Below are 20,107 nucleotides of genomic sequence, written 5' to 3'. Positions count from 1 at the left end.
AAACAACTTTGCAATAAAATTTCAGCTCCAGTAATTTCCCATCTATGTCTTCTCACTGAATCATGTAGTCCTGATCTTTGCACTTTGCACATGCGTGCTGTACTGTCCAGCCGTTTCATATCCGAGGCTTCCCAGTGAGCCCTGTCGACACCTGCTCGGTGTGCCCATGCAGTCACTGAGTTCGACAGTCGCCCCATAACAGGCCTCCCTGTGTGATTTCCTGGTCTTTCTCAGGCAATCAATCTCAGTGTCTGAGACAGAATGAGTTGTCAGTCAACCCCTTCCATCAAAGGGGGCTTCAGATGTGATTACTTAAAGCCTCTCACTCTTGGAAGCAAATGCTGAATATGGTTTTCCCAGCTGAAACCACTGATGTGGTTTTCAGCCAGCGAGTGTGGGCCTCACCAGCAGAGCGACCGCCAAGTGCATCAGGGCACCTCAGGGAACGTTCCAGAGACAGAAAGGAGGTAGAAGGAGGGAGGGTAGGGGCCAGGAGCAGGGGGAGAGGGCTCCTCAGGTGGCATATAGGAACAACACTTCTGTTCTGTTGAAACAATGCCCTCAAACCCAAGATAGATTTCACCATGTATTATCACATTATATTATTTGCAATTCCCATTCATAAGTTGATGGACATTGGAGGTATGTCCACTTCTATGCAACGCTGCTCGGAACAATCTATGGGTTAAGTTTCATCAGCCTTGGAGAAGGGTGGCGAGGGGGAGGGGGAGGCTGTGGAAAACAAACCTCCCAGGACAGAAGGGCAGCATGGACGCACCACGGCCTTCAGCAGAACCCCAGGGCTGAAGGAGCCCAGCCTGGCCTGAGCAAGGCCACTGTGCACCGAGCTCTTGCACGGATGACCCCACTCACTCCCCCCCTCAACTTGTGACGATTTCCTCATTTCACAGATGGATAAATTGAGGCTTGCCCAAGGTCACATGCTCGGACTGAAATCCAAGCTTTTCCAGCCACAAAGACTAGGTTTTCAGCTAGGATGCTATGGAGGTCCCGGGGTGGCTCATGGGGCGGGGGGGTGGTGTGAACCCCTCAGTGCTCGTCTCTAGCTAGCCACCCTCTGCGGGATCACCCGCCCAGTGGCTCTGTCCCCCGACAACCACCATCCAGTGTAGCCCAAATAACTGACAACAGCTGCCGAGTCCCTTGTCACTGAGCCCCAGCCAGCTCTTCAAACTGCATTCCAAGGCAGAATTTTCATTCCCCCACACGATCTCCCTGAACCAAATCTCATTAATAAAAGAAGATCAATACGTTTTAACAAAGGACTTGCCGAGATGCCTCTGCAGCAGCAGACGCTGTCAAAAAATTCCCCCTGCTCCTTGAGTGAGAAGAATTTTTCTCCACAGGGAAAGCAATCTCCCTTCCTTCCAGCAGGTCCTTGGATCGCCAGCCCAGAAGCAGCCTGAGTATGAACTCATATTTCTATGTGTGCTGTTGCTTCCTCCCTTGTTGAAAAATGCAAATCTCCCTGGTGTACTTAAAATATGCCATCAATTACCAAACATTGTGTGGGTTTGGAAAGAAAAGAAAAAAAAAAGAGTACATATTTGGAGACTCCCTTTCACTCTGAAGATGTTTTGGGCAACATGGAAGGAAGTCACTGGAGTGTGACTGGCTGTCACCAGGAGCCGGCTGGTGACAGTGGCTGCGAGTGCCACACAGCAGAACACTGCAGCCTTGGGAGGCATAGCTCCCAAGCCTTGGAAGCCTTGGGAGGCGTGGCTCCCAAGCCTTGGAAGCCTTGGGAGGCGTGGCTCCCAAGCCTTGGAAGCCTTGGGAGGGCAGAGATGCTGCCCCTGCTCAAGGAGACCTTGGGTTGGCCCTGAGGAAGCAGCTTTGTTTGACCTCGTGGTCTGAAAACCTGCAGGGCCCAGCCCACGCTGCACATGTCCAGCCGGGGACACAGGAGTCTGCTCTGGCAGAAGAGACACCAAGACAACTCCCTCTAAGCCAAAGCTTCAAAGGGGCGCCTGGTGTCCTCCCGCTCAAAGGTCTGCAATGGGCCTGCCTTGTGCACATCCTCCCTCTAGAGTCTCCTGCTTTCCTTTCAAGTTTACTTACGCTTGTTTCCCACGTCATCATGCTCAACAGACAGGAGGACTGGCTAGGAGCCCTCCAGACCCAGATCAGAGACCCACAACAGGAAGGCATGTGTTCTGGCTGCACCGCGTGGGCTGGTGGTTTCAAAGGCCAGGGAAGGTGCAGGGGCCCCTGCCATGCACGGCAGGTAGTCGCAGGCTGCTTCTAGTCCTCTCCACTGCCTTTTTGTGTTGCATCTCAGGAGCCTGAGTTCTGTGCAGTGCCCTGCAAAGCCGGGCTTAGATACGGCCCCGTGGAGCCCTCAGGAAGAGACGGAAGCCAAGGAAAGAGAACCCGCGGGCTCCCTGTCAACAGCTCTGAACAATGGCGTGTAGCAGCGTGGGCCCCACGCAGCTTAGATCCAGTAGAAGCCGTGTTCTTGCTCCTCCTCCATCAAGACAGCAGCCTGCGCATCGCTGGCTATCAGGCTTTGACTCTGGGCCGAGTGACCATCCTCCAGGAACGGCGTGCTGTGTCCACGGGGCAGAGGCTGTGGGCAGAAGTCGCGTTCGCGTCACCAACCGGAGCAGTGAAAACCCGAGTAAAGGGAGAAGGTCCCACATTGGCCACTCCCCACTGCCTGGCTGAACACAAACAGGTCCAGAATGTTAGCCATTCTGACAGGTGTAAGGTGTAAGGTGGTGTAAGGTGGTATCTCATTGTGGTTTTGACTTGTATTTCACTGATGATGAATGAAATTGAGCATTTTTTCATGTGTCAGTTGGCCATCTGGATGTCTTCTTTGGAGAAGGGTCTATTCATGTCTTTTGCCCACTTCTTCAGTGGATCGTTTGCTTTTTGGGGGGTTTGAGTTTGATAAGTTCTTTATAGATTTTGGATACGAGCCCTTTATCTGATATGTCGCTTGCAAATATCTTCTCCCATTCTTTCACTAGCCTTTTAGTTTTGCTGATTGTTTCCTACGCTGCGCAGACGTTTTTATTTTGATGAGGTCCCAGAAGTTCACTTTTGTTGTTTCCCTTCTCTCTAGAGGACATGTTGAGTAAGCAGTTGTTGGGGCCAAGATCAAAGAGACTTTTGCCTGCTGCTCCTCGAGGATTTGGTGGCTTCCTGTCTTACATTTAGGTCTTTCATCATTTTGAGTTTATTTTTGTGTATGCAGTAAGAAAGTGGTCCAGCTTCTTTCTTCTGCATGTCGCTGTCCACTTTTCCCAGCAACACTTGCTGAAGAGACGGTCTTTATTCCATTGGATATTCTTTCGTCTTTGTCAAAGATTAGTTGGACATATGTTTGCTGGTCCATTTCTGGTTCTCCATTCTGTTCCATTGATCTGAGTGTCTGTTGTTGTGCCAGTATCATACTGTCGTGATGATGATTACAGCTTTGTATCATCAACTATAGCTTGAAGTCAGGGATTGTGAGGCCTCCTGCTTTGGTTTTCTTTTTCAAGATTGCTTTGGGTATTGGGGGTCTTTTCTGGTTCCAAACACACTTTAGGGTCATTTGTTCTAGCTCTGTGAAGAATGTTGGTGTTAGTTTGATAGGGATTACGTTGAATATGTAGATTGCTTTGGGTGCTATCGACATTTTAACAATAGATGTTCTTCCTATCCAGGAGCATGGAATCTTTTTCCATTTCTTTGTGTGTCTTCTTCAATTTCTTTCATAAGCTTTTGATGGTTTTCAGTGTATGGATTTTCCACCTCTTTGGTTAGATTTATTCCTAGGTATCTTAGGGGTTTTTGTGCAACTGTAAATGGGATCAATTCCTTGATTTCTCTTTCTGTGGCTTCATTGTTGGTGTATACGAATGCAACCTATTTCTGCGCATTGATTTTATATCCTGCAACTTTGTTGAATCCATGGATCAGTTCTAGCAGTTTTTGGGTGGAATCTTTTGGGTTTTCCATATCGAGTATCATGTCATCTGTGAAGAGTGAAAGTTTGACCTCCTCCTGGCTGATTTGGATGCCTTTTATTTCTTTGTGTTGCCTGATTGCAGAGGCTAAGACTTCCAGTTAATTCTCTGTTGAATAATCGTGGAGATAGTGAACATCTCTGTCTTGTACCTGACCTTAGGGGGAACGTTCTCAGTTTTTCCCTCTTGAGGATGATATTAGCGTTGGGTCGTTCAATATGGCTTTTATGATCTCGAGTTAGGCTCCTTCTATCCCTACTTTCTTGAGAGCTTTTATCAAGAAACGTTGCTGTATTTCTTCAAATGCTTTCTCTGCACCTATTGAGAAGATCATATGGTTCTTGTCCTTTCTTTTATTGATGTGATGAATCACGTTAATTATTTTGTGGATATTGAACCAGCCTTTCATCCCAGGTATAAATCACACTTGGTTGTGGTGAATAACTTTTTTTTTTTTAATATTGTTGGATCCGGTTGGCTAATACCTTGTTGAGGAACTTTGCATCCATGTTCATCAGGGAATTTGGTCTATAGTTCTCTTTGTTAATGGGGTCCTTGTCTGGCTTTGGAATCAAGGTAACGCTGGCTTCATAGAAAGAGTTTGGAAGTTTTCTGTCCATTTCTATTTTTTTGGAACAGTTTCAATAGAATAGGTGTTAACTCTTCTTTAAGTGTTTGGTAGAATTCCTCTGGAAAACCATCTGGCCCTGGAATCATTTCTTTTTTTTGGCAGATTTTTTTTTATTACTAATTCGATTTCCTTAGTGACTATGGGTTTGTTCACATTTTCTATTTATTCCTGTTTCAGCTTTGGTAGTGTATATATTTCTAGGAATTTGTCCATTTCTTCCAGATAGTCCATTTTAGTGGCATATAATTGTTCATAATATTCTCTTATTATTGTTTGTATTTCTGTTGTGTTGGTTGTGATTTCACCTCTTTCATTCTTGATTTTGCTCATTTGGTTCCTTCCCTTTTTCTTCTTGGTCAAACTGACTAGTGGTTTATCAATTTTGTTAATTCTTTCAAAGAACCAGCTTCTGGTTTCATTGATCTGTTCTACTGTTTTGTTTGTTTGTTTGTTTGTTTGTTTGTTTTTGGTTTTGATAACATTAATTTCTGCTCAAATGTTTGTCATTTCCTGTCTTGTGGTGTTTTTGGGTTTTACTTGCTGTTTTTTTTTTTTTTTTCCAGCTCCTTAAGGCATAAGGTTAGGTTGTGTCTCTGAGATCTTTCTTCCTTTTTTAGGAAGCCCTGCGTTGCTATATACGTTCCTCTTATGACCACCTTTGCTGCATCGCAGATGTTTTCGGTTGTGGTGCTATCATTTTCTTTGACTTCCGTATACTTAATTTCCTCTTTCCCTTCTGTGTTAGCCCATTCAATTTTTGGTAAGATGTTCTTCAGTCTCCAAATATGTGTTACCTTTACAAATTGTTTCTTGTGGTTGATTTGAGTTTCATACCATTGTGGTCTGAGAATATGCACGGTATGATCTTGATCATTTTGTACTTACTTAGGGCAGATTTATTTCCCAGTATATGGTCTATTCTGGAGAGTGTTCCATGCGCACTGGACAAGAATGTATATTCTGATGCTTTAGGATGAGATATTCTGAATATATCGGTGAAGTCCATCTGGTCCAGTGTGTCATTCAAAGCCTTTGTTTCTGTGTTGATTTTTTGATTAGATGATGTGTCCATTGCTGCTAGTGGGGTGTTAAAGACTCCTCCTATTGTGGTATTACTATTGATGCGTTTCTTTATGTTTGTTTTTAAGTGATTTATATATTTGGGTGGTCCCCACATTTGGCACATAACTGTTTACAATTTTTAGGTCTTGTTGGTGGATAGACCCCTTGATTATGATATATGCCCTTCTGCATCTCTTGATACAGTCTTTATTTTAATGTCTAGATTGTCTGATAGACGTATGGCTATTCCTGCCTTCTCCACCTCCTTATTTTAAATCTGAAGGGGTCTTTCGGTCTAAAGGGGGTCCTTTGTAAATAACATATAGATAGATCTTGTTTTCTTATCCATCATATCTTTTGATTGGAGTATTGAGTCCATTGACGTTTAGAGTGAGTACTGAAAGATATGCATTTATTGCCATTATGATGTTTGTAGAGTTGGAGTATCTGGTGGTGTTCTATGGTCCTTTCTAGTCTGTTTTTCCTTTTGGTATATATATATATATAATATATATATATAATATATATATTATATATATATATATATGTACACACACACATATACCTGTGTATATACATATATATGTACATATACACATATATATATGTGTGTGTGTATATATATATATATATATATATGCTCTACCCTATATATATACATATATACATATATGTATACATATACATATGTATGTATATGTATACATATTTTTGCATTTATATTATATTATATTATATTATATTATATTATATTATATTATATATTATATTATATCATTCATATCATATTATTATATTTTATTATATTATATATTATAATTTATATGTATGTGTATATAATTTTCATCTTTTCTCCCCTCAGAGTGTCACCCTTAAGATTCCTTGCCGGGCTGGTTTACTGTCACAAACTCCTTTAATTTTTGTTTGTATGGGAATCTTTTTCTCTCTCCTTCTATTTTTGAATGACAACCTTGCTGGGTACAGAATTCCTGGCTGTGTATTTTTCTATTTCAGCCATATTCAATTCAGCCAACTGAATATATTTCACCACTCCTTTATGGCCTGCCAAGTTTCTGTGGATAGGTGTGCTGCAAACCTGATCTGTCTTCCCTTCTAGGTTAGCGACTTTTTTTCCCCCCTTGCTGCTTTCATTATTCTCTCCTTGCCTGAGTATTTTGTGAATTTGACTATGATATGGCTTGTTGATGGTCAGTTTTTGTTGAATCTAATGGGAGTCCTCTGTGATTCCTGGATTTTGATGTCTGTATCTTTCCACAGTTTAGGAAAGTTTCTGCCATGATTTGGTCACATAATCTTTCTACCCGTATTTCTCTCTCTTCCTCTTCTGGGTCCTCTATGACTCCGATGTTTTTCCTTTTTAATGAGTCACTGATTTCTCTACTTCTTAAATCGTGCTCTTTTGTCTTAATCTCCCTCTTTGTTTCTGCTTCTGTATTCTCTATAAGCTTGTGCACTATGTTCTCAGAAAACTGATTCCCTGTTCTGCCTTGTTCGTCCTTACCGCCACTGCATCCATCTGTGATTGCAGCACCGTTATAGCATTTTAAATTTAATTCTGGATATTTTTTACTTCTCTTATCCCTGCAGAAGGGGATTCTAATCTATGTTGGACTGCAGCTAGTATTCTTGTTATCGTGATTCTAAATTCTGGTTCAGACATGTTTCTTGTATCTGTGTTGGTTAAATCCCTGGCTGTCATTTCTTTAACTTTCTTTGGGGTGAAATCCTTTATTTTGTCATTTTGAAGGGAGAAAAGGAATTAAAGAAGTAGAAAAATTGAAATTAAGAAAAATGAAAATTAAATAACATAAAAATCAAAAATTACACACACACACACACACACACACACACACACACACACACACACACACACACACAATTCGAATAGATGATGCTAGACCCTAGGTGTGTTTTGGTCTGAGTGTTAACGTGGTTTGACAGATTAGAGAAATGAAAAAAAGGGGGGGGGGGTAAAAGATGGAAATCGTTTGAGATTTTGAGAAAATTATTGCACTTAAGTAGACTAAAGTGAGATGATGTGGGTAAAATAGAATTTGAAAAAAATTATTCGCAATAGTAGAGAATGTAGTATAAAAATTACAGAAAAATATTTTTAATAAAAGTTAATAAGAAATACGAATGTATTAGTTTTCTGTATTTAAGAAAAAAGAAAGAAATGAATGAGTAAAAAGATAAAAAAGCAAAAAAAAAGAAATAGTTTGAAAATTTGTAAAAGTGAATACACTGTAGTAGTTGAAATAAAATATGGGAGTAAGATAGAATTTGAAAAAGAAAATATAAAAGCAAAAAATATAGTAATAAAAATTAAATAAAATATTTTAAAAGAATTTTAAAGTACAAATGAAGTTTCTCTGTTTTTCTGCATTCAAGAAAAAAAGAAATGAAAAAGAGAAAAAAGAAAAAGAAAGAAAAAAAGGAAACTGCTTGAAAATTTGAAAAGGTGAGTACACTGAAGTAGATTAAAATAAAATGGTGGAAGTAAAGTAGAATTTGAAAAAAATTACACAAGGAAAAAATTTTAGTAATAAAAACTAAAGACAGATATATTTAATAAAAATTGAAAATAAAATGAAATTTTTTTCTTTCTGTATCGAAGAAAAACAAAAGAATTCTAAAAAAGAAAAAGGAAAAGAGAGAAAAAAAGAAAAAAATGAATAGATGAAAAGTGCTCACAGATTGAAGTAGGACTGAAATGGCTTCATTTTCCCCTACAGATCAGTCCATGTAGCTCTTTGTAGTCCACAAATTAAGCCGGGGATGAGGTTTTTGTTTTTGAAGAGCAAAGTTGGCCCAGTTGGGCGGGCTTCGTGTAACAGCTCTGCGCTCCACGAGATGGCGCTGCTAGCCTACTGTGGTTGATTGTTCCAGGGCTGTTAGGTGCGCATAGGCATTGTGCCAGTGGTGAAAAAGGCGCCACCCAGTTACCCAGTCTGTACTCATGGATCTTCAATCGCTCACCGGTCCTCCATCTTCAGCTGTCATCCACTCCCCACTTTTGCACTCTCCGTGACCAGGCCCCAGGCAGTACTCTGTCCCAAGTTTTGTCTCAGATGCGGCTGTTTTCCCCAGCCCCTTACTTCTGACAGACTGTGGCTTTGATCTGTTGCACCCCTCTGTGGGAGGGTCTCACAGAGCAATGGCCAAATGAGCAATGGCGGAGGGTGGCTGCACCCAGGAATTCCCGCCAGACTCTGCTGTTGCCAGTGTCCCGACACTGCGGCCAGGTGCCAGCCCGCCCCCAGAAAAGATCGCGAGACAGTGTAGCATCAGCTTTTCAGGGATTACGGAAAATTGCAACACAGATCTGGCACCAGGCTTCACCCACAACAACCTTGCCCCAGCGCCAGCGAATGTGGCTGTCTTCCAGGGTCAGCTGGGAAGAGGTGACGTCAACAGTCTCTACCAAATGGTCTTCCAGCAGTGAAACCAGTTTTCCCCATGTGGCCCAAGAACCTCCCAGACCCCACTCTGTTCCTGGGCATTCACCTTTCCCACCAGAGCACTGCCAGGTATCGAGCTGAGGAGTTGCAGCCTTTGCAACTCCCCTTGTCTACAGTCTTCATGGAATTTAAACCCTCTGCTTTCTCCTTGGTCCTTTCTCCCTTTTTACTTTAGTTCCTGTGGGTGTTTCCAATTTTCTACTTTCTCTCCAGCTGCTTTTGGGGAGGCGTCCTTTTCCCGTATGTTTTCTCCCTCCCCCAGTCTCTTGCTCCCCAAGTTCAGCTCTTTGTGTCGCATACTTGCTGAATAGTGTGGTTCAGGTTGTGCAGATTGTTGTGTTAAACTTCCAATCAGTTTCTAGGTGTGTAGGATGGTTTACTGTTGGTCTGGCTGTATTTCATGGATGTGAGACACACAAAAAACGTCCATGCTGTTCTGCCCTTCAGGCTCCTCCCCCAGGATATCATTTATCTTAGCTGAGAGTGCAGTATCCTTCATTATACCTGGGAGTGTGAATACATTCAATCTGCCTGGATGTGCTGTCTACATTTTCCTGCCCTGGAGAACAATATTCATTACGTTCCCTTGGTTGCTGTGTCTCTTATACTGCCTGAGAGCATGATCTGTTTAATTATGTCTAGAGTAAGGTTTCTGATTTATTGCCTTGAGGAGGAATCCCAGTCTCCTAACATGGGAGTGTCACCTTTTTCTCCTTTGGGAAAATGGCTTCCATCATTTCCATAAATTTTCCTGGGAGCATGATCTCCAACATTTCTCCCTATAGGGCAGTCTACAATTCCTGCCTGGACGTGTCATCTCTGTCATACTTCGTGGGTGTGAGAAACCATAATTCTGCATAGAAAGGCCATCTCTTTCATCCTGCCATTGAGCACAGTCTGCATAATCCTGACTACAGGTGACTCTCCCTCTTCCAGCCTGGGAGAGTGACGTACTTCATCATGCTTAGCAACACGAACTATCTCATTCTGTCTGGAATTCAAGTTCTCAGACATACCGTCGGGAACATGATGTTGGTCAACCTGCCTGGGATTGCTGTTTTATTCATCCTACCTGGTAGCACATATCTTGCATCCTGCTTCAGAGAACCCTATGGTCATTTACCTTGCTGGAACAATCATCGTCATCCTGCTTGGGAGCATCATCTCTTTCATCCTATATCAGGGTCTGGAAGAAGCACCTCTTTCATCAGTACGCTGGAGTACCACCTACAAATTCTACTTGGGACTGCATATCTGTCACCCTTCCTCAGAGCACAATCTCCAGCATCCTGCCTATGAAGACTGTCTTCATCATCCAACCAGGGAGCATCTTCTCCAACATTTCCCCTGGAGCACATCTCCTTATCCTGCCTGGAAGAGGGGTTACCTTCATCCTGCATGGGACATCCATCTCCGTCGTCCTGTCTTGGTGCCTGGGAGAATGGTTTTTCTTTTCATCCTGCACTGGAGTGCCGTCTAAGAAACCTGCCTGGTAGCACTTATTTGTCATCCATCATGGGGACATGATCTTCACCATCCTGCCTCATAAGACCATATCCTTCATCCTGCCAGGGAGCATGTTCTCCAACATCTTGCCTATGAACATGTCTCTCTCACCATGGCTGGAATAGTGGTCCCCTTCATCTCTAGGACCTCTACCTCTGTCATGCTTCCCAGGAGCGCCAACTCTGTCATCGTGGCAGGAAGCACAAACTCACTTTTGTCATGGGGAACCATTTCTCTCATCCTCTCTGGTAGTGCAGTATCCCTCATCCTGTCATGGAGGGCCTTATCTCTCTTTTTGTCTGGGAGCACCATATCCATCATCCTGCCTAGGTGTGTGGTCTCCCTGTCCCTCTTTTCCTGAAAAAGGATGGTATCCTTCTTCCTGCCTTGGATCATGATCTCTGTCATGCTGCCTGGGTGCGGATCCATGTCATCCTGTTTAGATGGCCATCTCAGAAATCCAGTCTGGGACCATGTTTTCAGACATTCTACCTGGGAGTGAGATGTCCTTCATCCTACATGGGAGAGGACTCTCCATCATCCACATGTGGAAAGCAATTTCTATTGTCTTGCCTGAGTAGCGAGCTCTGTCACCCTGCCTGGGGACATGGTCTCCTTCCTTCAAGGTGGAAACACCATGTGTCATTGAGGCAGGGAGCGTGGAAGCCACATAGTCCCTGGTTATACTATATCCACCATCACCTGGGGACATGAACTCCATCTTCCTGAATAAAAGTGCTCTTACACCAACCTGTCTAGGAGCACAATATGCTTTATCTTGCGTGGGAAAGCCTCCTCTTCATCTTTTTTGCAAGCACAGTCTCAGTCATCATGTCTTGAAGCATGATATTACTCACCCTACTTGAGAGTGTCCCGCCCTTCATTGTACCTGAATCTGTGATTACCTTCAAAAAGACTGGGAGTGCCTTCTCAATTATCTCATCTCAGAGCACGATCTCCATCATGCTCTTGTGGTGTATCATGTCTATCGTACGGCCAGGGAAGGCCATGTCTCTCATCATGCCTGGATGCACAATATCCTTCAACCTACCTGGATACCAAGTGTATGACATCCTGTCTCAGAGTGCCTTCTATGTCACGCTTCCTGTTATCATTTTCCCCATCCTCCTGTCTTGGAACACTATCTCTATCATCTTACCTTGGATCATTGTCTCTATCTTTTTTTTCCCCCCTGGGAGCACAATATCTATCCTCCTGCCTGCCTAGGAAACCTGTGTCCATCCTCCTATCTGGAGGTATGATCTATGTCATCCACCCTGGAAGTGCTATCTCCATCCTCCTTCCATTACCCTGCCTCTGAGTGCATTCTTTGTCATCCAAATGGGAGGAAGTAACTGTCATCCTTCCTGGGTGGGTACTACCCTGCATCCTGTGTAGGTAAGCTCATCTCTTTCATCCTGCCAAGGAGCATTTTCTCCATACCTTGCCTGGGAGTGCATCTCCCTCATCCTGCCTGGACGAATGGTCCCCTTCATCTTACCTGGGAGTGCCATTTCTGTCATCCTGGTTGAGAGTGCCAACTCCTTCACCCTTGCAGAATGCATGATCTCCCTTTTTCTGCCGTGGAGCACCATTTATGTCATCCACCATAGTTGTGCAGTATCATATTCCTACCTTAGAGGGCCTAATCCATCATTTTTCCTGGGAGGGCCATTGTGGTCCTCATGTCTGGGACTACCTTCTTTGTCTTTCTTCTTGGAGCAATGTCTCCATCATCCTGCCAGGATGCATGATCTCGCTAATCCACCTGGGGTGGAAGTCTCATTCATCCTAATTTGGAGAAAGGTCTACGTTATCCTGTTCTGAGCATGATTTTTTTTTTTTACTGATAACTTGAGAGCTTTATTTCAGACATCCTACATGGAAGCGCGATTTCTTTAATCCTTCTGGAGAGTGTCCTCTCCACCATCCATTTGGAAAAGCTATTTCTTTTCTTTTAACTGGAAATGCCATCTCCATTACCATGACTCAGAATAATATCTCTGTCCTTCAGGTTGGAAAGGCCATCTCTGTCATCCTGATTGAGAGCGTGGTGTTCACATTACTCATAGGAACATGACATCCACCATCGTCTGGAGTCATGAACTCCATCATCCTCCTGGGAAGCACCGTTTTCTCATCTTGGCCAGGAGAGCAATATCTCTTATCCTGTGTGGGAGTGTCTTCTCCGTCATCCTTCCTGCTAGCGCATCTCTGTTACCCTTCTTGAGAACAGGATATCATTCATCATACTTGAGAGTGCTGCGCACTTCATTATAACTGGGAGTGTGATTACCTTCAACTTGCTTGGGTGTGCAGTTTACCTTATCTTGTCTTGGAGAGCGATTTCCATCATGCTCCCTTGGTTGCTATGCCTGTCATCCTGCCTGACAGCACAATCTCTGTAATTGTGTCTAGAGGAAGATCTTGGATTTACTGCCTTGGAGAGCTATCAAGGTGTTCCTGCATCATCTCCATTCCCTCTTCACGAACCTGATTCCCATCATTTTTTTTCCCCTGGGAGCTCCTTCTATGTCATCTTTTCAGGCTGCATGGTCTCCTAATTTCTGTGCTGGAGTGCAGTCTACAATTCCTGCCTGAGAGCGTCTCTCTGTCATACTTACTGGGAGTGGGACATCATGATTCTGCATAGAAAGGTCATCTCTGTCATCCTGCCAGGGAGCACAGTCTCCATAATCCTGCCTAGGAGTGATTCTTCCTCGCATGGCCTGGGAGAACAATGTCCTTCATCATGCTTAGGAGGGCCAACTGCACCATTCTGTAAGGAAGTGAGTTCTCAGACATCCTGTGTAGAATATGGTCATCATCATCCTGCCCAGAACTGTCCTTTATTCATCCCACCTGGAGGCACAGTACCCCTCACTGACCAAACATGCCTGGCAGTGCTTGTCTGTCACACTTCTGGGAGCATGATGTACATCACCCTGCCTCAGAAGGCTGTCTCCATTGTCCTTCAAGGGAGAAAATTCTCCAGAATTTCCCTGGGAGTACATTTCCCTCATCCTGCCTGGAAGAGTAGTCTCCTTCCTCTTTACTGGGACAACCATCTCTGTCATCGTGCCTTGAAGGCAAACACCATCACGTTTACAGGAAGCATGATCTCCCTTGTTCTGCCTTGGAACACCGTTTTTCTCATCCTGCCTGGTAGCCCAATATCCCTCATCGTGTCTTGCAGGGTCTTTTCTGTGATTTTGCTTGGGAGTGCCATTGTAGTCATCATGCCTGGGAGCATCTTCTTTGTCATCCTCCTGGGAGCAACGTATCTGTCATCCTACTGTGTCCATGGTCTCCCTGATCATCCTGAGAGAACTATTTTCTTCATCCTGCTTTGCACATGATCTCTGTCCCCCTGTGTGGGAGGACGATTTCTGTCATCCCGTTTAGAGAATGACCTCTTACATCCATCATGGGAGCACGGTTTCCTTCATCTTACTTGGGATCATTCTGTCTATGATGCTTTCTTCTGTTGTTTTGCCTGAGAGTGTCACCTCTCTCATCCTGACTCGGGGAAAGGTCTAAGTTCTTCAGGTCGCAAACGTCATTTCTATATTGTGGCTATGCAAATCCCATGCCCACTAACCCATTTTTTAAATCTAGAAATAAATGGCATTTCACTAAAACTACAATCAAACCAATGCATGATTGTGTACGAGTTTAAAGAAAAGGAATGCCTTCTTCACCTATACTGAAAGTTATTTCTCATGCAGTAAACCCACATGCATCAGCAATGTGATAATACGTACTGAATTCACAGCGCATTACAAGTATAACTCCTCACAATAAATTGAAGTCAGGTGATGTGAATCCAAATTTAGGGACATAAAAAAAACACGAAGATCAAAACATAAAAAATCTCAATTGCTAAAGACAAAACGCCACTTCATAAAACAATTGTATTATGGATACCTAAGAAAATTAATTTTAATTGTATCTTACCCTAATAAAGCCCTGATAATAATAGCACTCCACATTGTCAAGGGTGAATGACAGCCAAATACACCCCAGGGTGGAAAGTAGTAGATCACGGTTCCAGAAACGATGACAAAAAGGGAGGTCCCAGGATAAATGATGTATACAGCAATCCTAGGCAGGCATGATGAAGGATAAGGTGCTCTAAGGAAGGAGGACATGGAGAGAGTGCTCCATATCAACATTATGGAGACGGTATTCCAAGGCAGAATGATGGGGAACACGATGGCAGAAGGATGATGTACAAGGTTCTCGTAGGCAGGAATTTAGAAACTGAGATTCCCAGGCAGGTTTAAGGAGATAATGCCCCTAGGCATGCTGAAAGATGCTGTGCTCCCCAGCAGTATGACAGACATGGGATGCCAAGGGAGCATAATGGAGATCATGCTCTGGGGCAAGATTAGGTAGACCACGCTCCAAGGAAGCTTGAAGGAGGTAATACTCTCAGGAAAAATGAAAGACATGGTGCTCTCATGTAGAAACAATATGTGCTCCCATGAAGGAAGATGACGACTGCTGCTCAAAGGAATGATGACGGAGGAGCACTCCCACATAGGACAAGGAATACTTGTCGGGGAAAGGTCTAAGTCCTTCAGGTCACAAACATCATTTCTATATTGTGCCTTTGCAAATCCCATGCCCACTAACCCATTTTTTAAATCTAGAAATAAATGACATTTCACTAAAACTACAATCAAAGCGATGCATGATTGTGTAGGAGTTTAAAGAAACGGAATGCCTTCTTCACCTATACTGAAAGTTATTTCTCATCCAGTATACCCACATGCATCAGCAATGTGATAATACATACTGAATTCACAGCACATTACAGGTATAACTCCTCAGGATAAATTGTCACTTATCCTGCAAAGCAGTATGACAATATGGCATTTTCAAGCAGGATTATGGAACCTGTGTCCCCATGCAATGATGGACATAGTATTACCGGCAGGAGGTAGTTAGCCCATTCCCTGCCATGAAGCCATAAATGTTGCTTCCAACCAGTGGGGCAGAGATGGTGACCACAACCAGGGTGATGGATATGGAACTCCAAGGAAAACAAGGTAAATCTCATTTCCAAAAAGGATGATGGAGAGGATGCTCCCAATTTGAATGAAGGAAATTGCACTCCCAGGTAGAATGACCAAAACCACACTCTCAGTCTTAATATGAGTGATCATCCTCTAAACAGGAAGGCTTAGGTAATTCTCTCAGGCAGGATGATAGAGATCATACTACAGAGCAGGTTGAAGGAGGCTACCCTCCCAGCAGGAGTATGGAGACGATGCACCCAGGCATGATAATGGATATGGCACTCCCAGGAGGATGACAAAGAAGGTGTTCTCAGGCGAGAAGGTGGCAATGGCTCTCCCAGACAAAGTGATAGATAAGCCTCTCCAAACCAGCAGGAGGGATTTTGCTCTACAATGCAGGATGAGGGAAATGATGCTCCAAGTAAGAATGAGGGAGGTTTTCAGGGAGAAAGCAGGAAAAAACATCTTTGATCTTGGCTGCAGCAACTTCTTACTCAACATATTTCCAGAGGCAAGGGGAACAAAAGCAAAAATGAACTAATAGGGCCATGTAAAAAACAAAAACAGAAACAAACAAACAAAAAAGAAACAAAGAAAAAAATCTTCTGCACAGCAAAGGAAACAATCGGCAAAACTAAAAGGCAACTGACAGAATGGGAGAAGACATTTGCAAGCAACATATCAGAGAAAGATTAGTATCCAAAATCTATAAGAACTTATCAAACTCAACATGCATAAAACAAATAATCCAGTGAGGAAATGGGCAAAAGACATGAATAGACACTTCTCTAAAGAAGACATCCAGATGGCCAACGGACACATGAAAAAATGCTCAACTTCACTCATCATCAGGGAAATACAAATCAAAACCACAATGATATACCACCTTACACCCGTCAGAATGGCTAACATTAACAACTCAAGCAACAACAGATGTTGGTGAGGATGCACAGAAAGAGGATCTGTTTTGTATTGTTGGTGGGAATTCAAGCTGGTGCAACAATTCTGGAAAACAGTATGGAGGTTCCCAAGAAAACAAAATAGAACTACCCTATGACCCAGCAATTGCACTAGTAGGCATTTATCCAAGGGATACAGGGGTGCTGTTTCGAAGGGACACATGAATCCCAATGTTTATAGCAGCACTATGAACAGTAGCTAAAGTAAGGAAAGAGCTCAACTATTCATTAATGGATGAATGGATAAAAAAGATTAGATATAGAGATAGAGATAGAGATAGAGATAGAGGTAGAGGTAGAGGTAGAGGTAGAGGTAGAGGTAGAGGTAGAGGTAGAGGTAGAGATAGAGATAGAGATAGAGATAGAGATAGAGATAGAGATAGAGATAGAGATAGAGATAGAGATAGAGATAGAGATAGATGTAGATGTAGATGTAGATATAGATATATAGATATAGATATATACAGATATATATAGATATATAAAGACATATACACATACATATCTTTATATATATGTGTGTGTGTATATATATATGTATACATACATACATACATACATACATACATACGTACATACAAACATACTTACATACATACACACACAATGGAGTATTACTCGGCTATCAAAACGAATGAAATCTTGCCATTTGCAACTACGTGGATGGGATTGGACGGCATTATGCTAAGTGAAATTTGTCACAGAAAGACAAAAGTCATATGAATTCACGCATAGGATGACTTTAAGAGACAAAACAGGTGAACACAAGATAAGGGAAACAAAAATAATATAAAAACATGGGGGGACAAAACATAAGAGACTCATAAATATGGAGAACCAACTGAGGATTACTGGAGGGGTTGTAGGGGGGGTGAGCTAAATGGGTAAAGGGGCACTAAGGAATCTAGTACTGAAATCATTGTTGTACCACATGCTAACTAATTTGGATGTAAATTAAAAATAATAATAATAATAAAAAGAACGAGGGATATTATGTTTCCTGCTACGATGATGGATTGGTGCTCCCAGGCAAGATGATGGGGACCACTCTTCCAGGGAGAATGAGGGAGACATGTTCCCAGGCAAGATTCTGAAGAAGACGCTCCTTTTCAGGATAATGGAGATGGTCTTCCTAGTCACGATGATGGATATATGTTCTCAGGGAGGATGACGGATAAGTGCTCCCAGGAGGATTCATACAGAGCACTCCATGGCAAGATAAAAGGGATATTTCTTGCAGGCACTGAGACAGTATCTCAGGATCTGATGGATCTCAGATGGAGACAGGATCTCAGGCAAGAAGACAATGATGGCTCTACTGGGGTAAATGACAGTAAGGCATTTGAGGCGGGAAGAGGGTTACTGCATTACCAGATAGGATGACAAATACGTTGCTCCCAGCTGGGCTGATGCAAATCATGTTCCCTACAATAGGTTATAGAACATGGTTCCTGTCAGGAAGATGGAGATGTCTCTCTCAGGTATGATGAAGGAGATCCCTCTTCCAGGCATGAGAGAGGGATGCACTTGTAGGCAGCATGATATAGAGATGGTGCTCCTTGGGAAGATGATATCCATGGCCTTTCAAAACAGAATATGGTTTCTTGGTCCCAGTCAGTATGACAGAGAATGTATTCTCACGCTGGAATTGTAGAAGAGCCTCCAAGGCCGGCAGATGGAGATCATGATCGCAGACAGAATGATGGAAAGGGTGCTCCCAGTAAAATGATGTAAATAACCTTCCCGAAAGGAGATCAGAGATTACACTCCCAGACAGGAAGGGAGAGAGTGATATCCCGGGGGGGGGGGGGGGGGAATTGGACATTCTATACATGGCAAATGTGAAAGATTGTATTCCCTGGCATGATGAGGGGGCTTGTGTTCCTGGGCATTATGATGAAAATGTCCCTTCCAGACTGCAGGAAGGAGATGGAACTACCAAGGAAGATTTACAGAGATTGGAACTCCACACAGGAGGATGGACACAGCACTCCATGGCAGGCAGGAGGACGGCTAAGTACTTCCAGGCAAAAAGACACCAATGGTGCTCCAAAGGAAGATGAGGGAGACAAGGTCCAAACAGGAGGACAGGAAAAATGATAGCAGGAAGGATGAAGAAAACACTTTCCGAGGCAGGAAGTTGGAGACTTAGTATCCAGGTAGCTTGAGGGAGGTCATGTAACCAGGCAGGATGAGGGACACGGTGCTCCCTGGAAGTAAAACAGACACAGCACACCAAGAAAGCATGATGAAGATTGTGCTCCTAGAGGAGCTAACGTAGATGGCATTTGAAGGTGGGTGGAAGGAAATCACATTCCGAGGTATAATAGAAGACATGGTGTTCTTGGGTAGGAGGAAGGATATCATGGTCTCAGGCAGGATGATGGAAACTGCACTTGCAAAAAGGAAGACAGAGAAGGTGCTCTGACACAGGATAAGCCATAGTGTGCTACTAGGCAAGAGAACGGCCCTTTCCGGGATGATGGAGTCTGTGTACCCAGGGTATGGTGCATATAATGTTCCCAGGCAGGATGTGGACACCATGCTCCCTGCCATGATGGTGAAGATGGCGCTTCCATCCTGAAGGACGGAGCTCATGTCCCCGGCAGGCAGAAGGAGATGGAAATCCAGGTAAAACAATACAAATAACGTTCCCAAAAAAGATTATGGAGAATATGCTCCAAAGTTGAATGAAGGAAATAACACTCTTAGGTAGGATGACTAAAAACATGTTCTGAGGCTGGATAGTGGAGATTGTCCATGAAACAGGATGACATAGATCATGCTCACAACGGAATCACAGAGATCACTCCGCAAAGCAGGATGAAGGAGACTTCCCTCCTTCAGGTCAGGAGGAACAGGGAGACCATGCACCCAGGCAAGATTATTAATACGGTGCTCTTGGGGAAAATGAAAGATAAGGCCCTCACAGGGATGAGGAATATTTTAATACCAGGCAGGATGGGAGAAACAAGTGAGATCTTCTAGGATGCTGGAGTTGGCGCCCTTGGGCATAATGACAAAGATGGCGGGTCCGTGGCAAGATGAAGGTAATGACTCTTACAGGCAGGATAAGAGTGGTGCTCTCTTAGGCAAGATGTTGGAGAATATGCTCCCTGGCAGGATGAAGGAGATGGTCTTCTGAGGCAGGATGTTGGACACGGTGGTTCCAGGAAGGAAGATAGATAACCACTCGCAGGAGGGTTTGGTACACCATGCCCCAGGACAGGGTAAAAGAGACCATTCTCCCAGGCACTGAGGTAGTGTGATGGAGAAGCCAGCCAAAGGAAAGGCGAAGGAGACCACTCTTCCAGGCAGGATTGAGGGAGATGAGCACCCAGTCAAGATGTTGTAGAACATGCTCCCTGGCAGGATGACAGACACTGCCTTCCTAGGCAGGATGATGGAGATCATGCTCCCAGGAAGAAGACAAATAAGTGCTCCCAGGCAGTATTCAGAGAAG

Source organism: Panthera onca (genome assembly GCF_046562875.1).
Source record: "Panthera onca isolate mPanOnc1 chromosome Y unlocalized genomic scaffold, mPanOnc1 haplotype 2 h2.ChrY_unloc_1, whole genome shotgun sequence".
Lineage (NCBI taxonomy): Eukaryota > Metazoa > Chordata > Mammalia > Carnivora > Felidae > Panthera > Panthera onca.
This window is presented reverse-complemented; position numbering follows the sequence as displayed.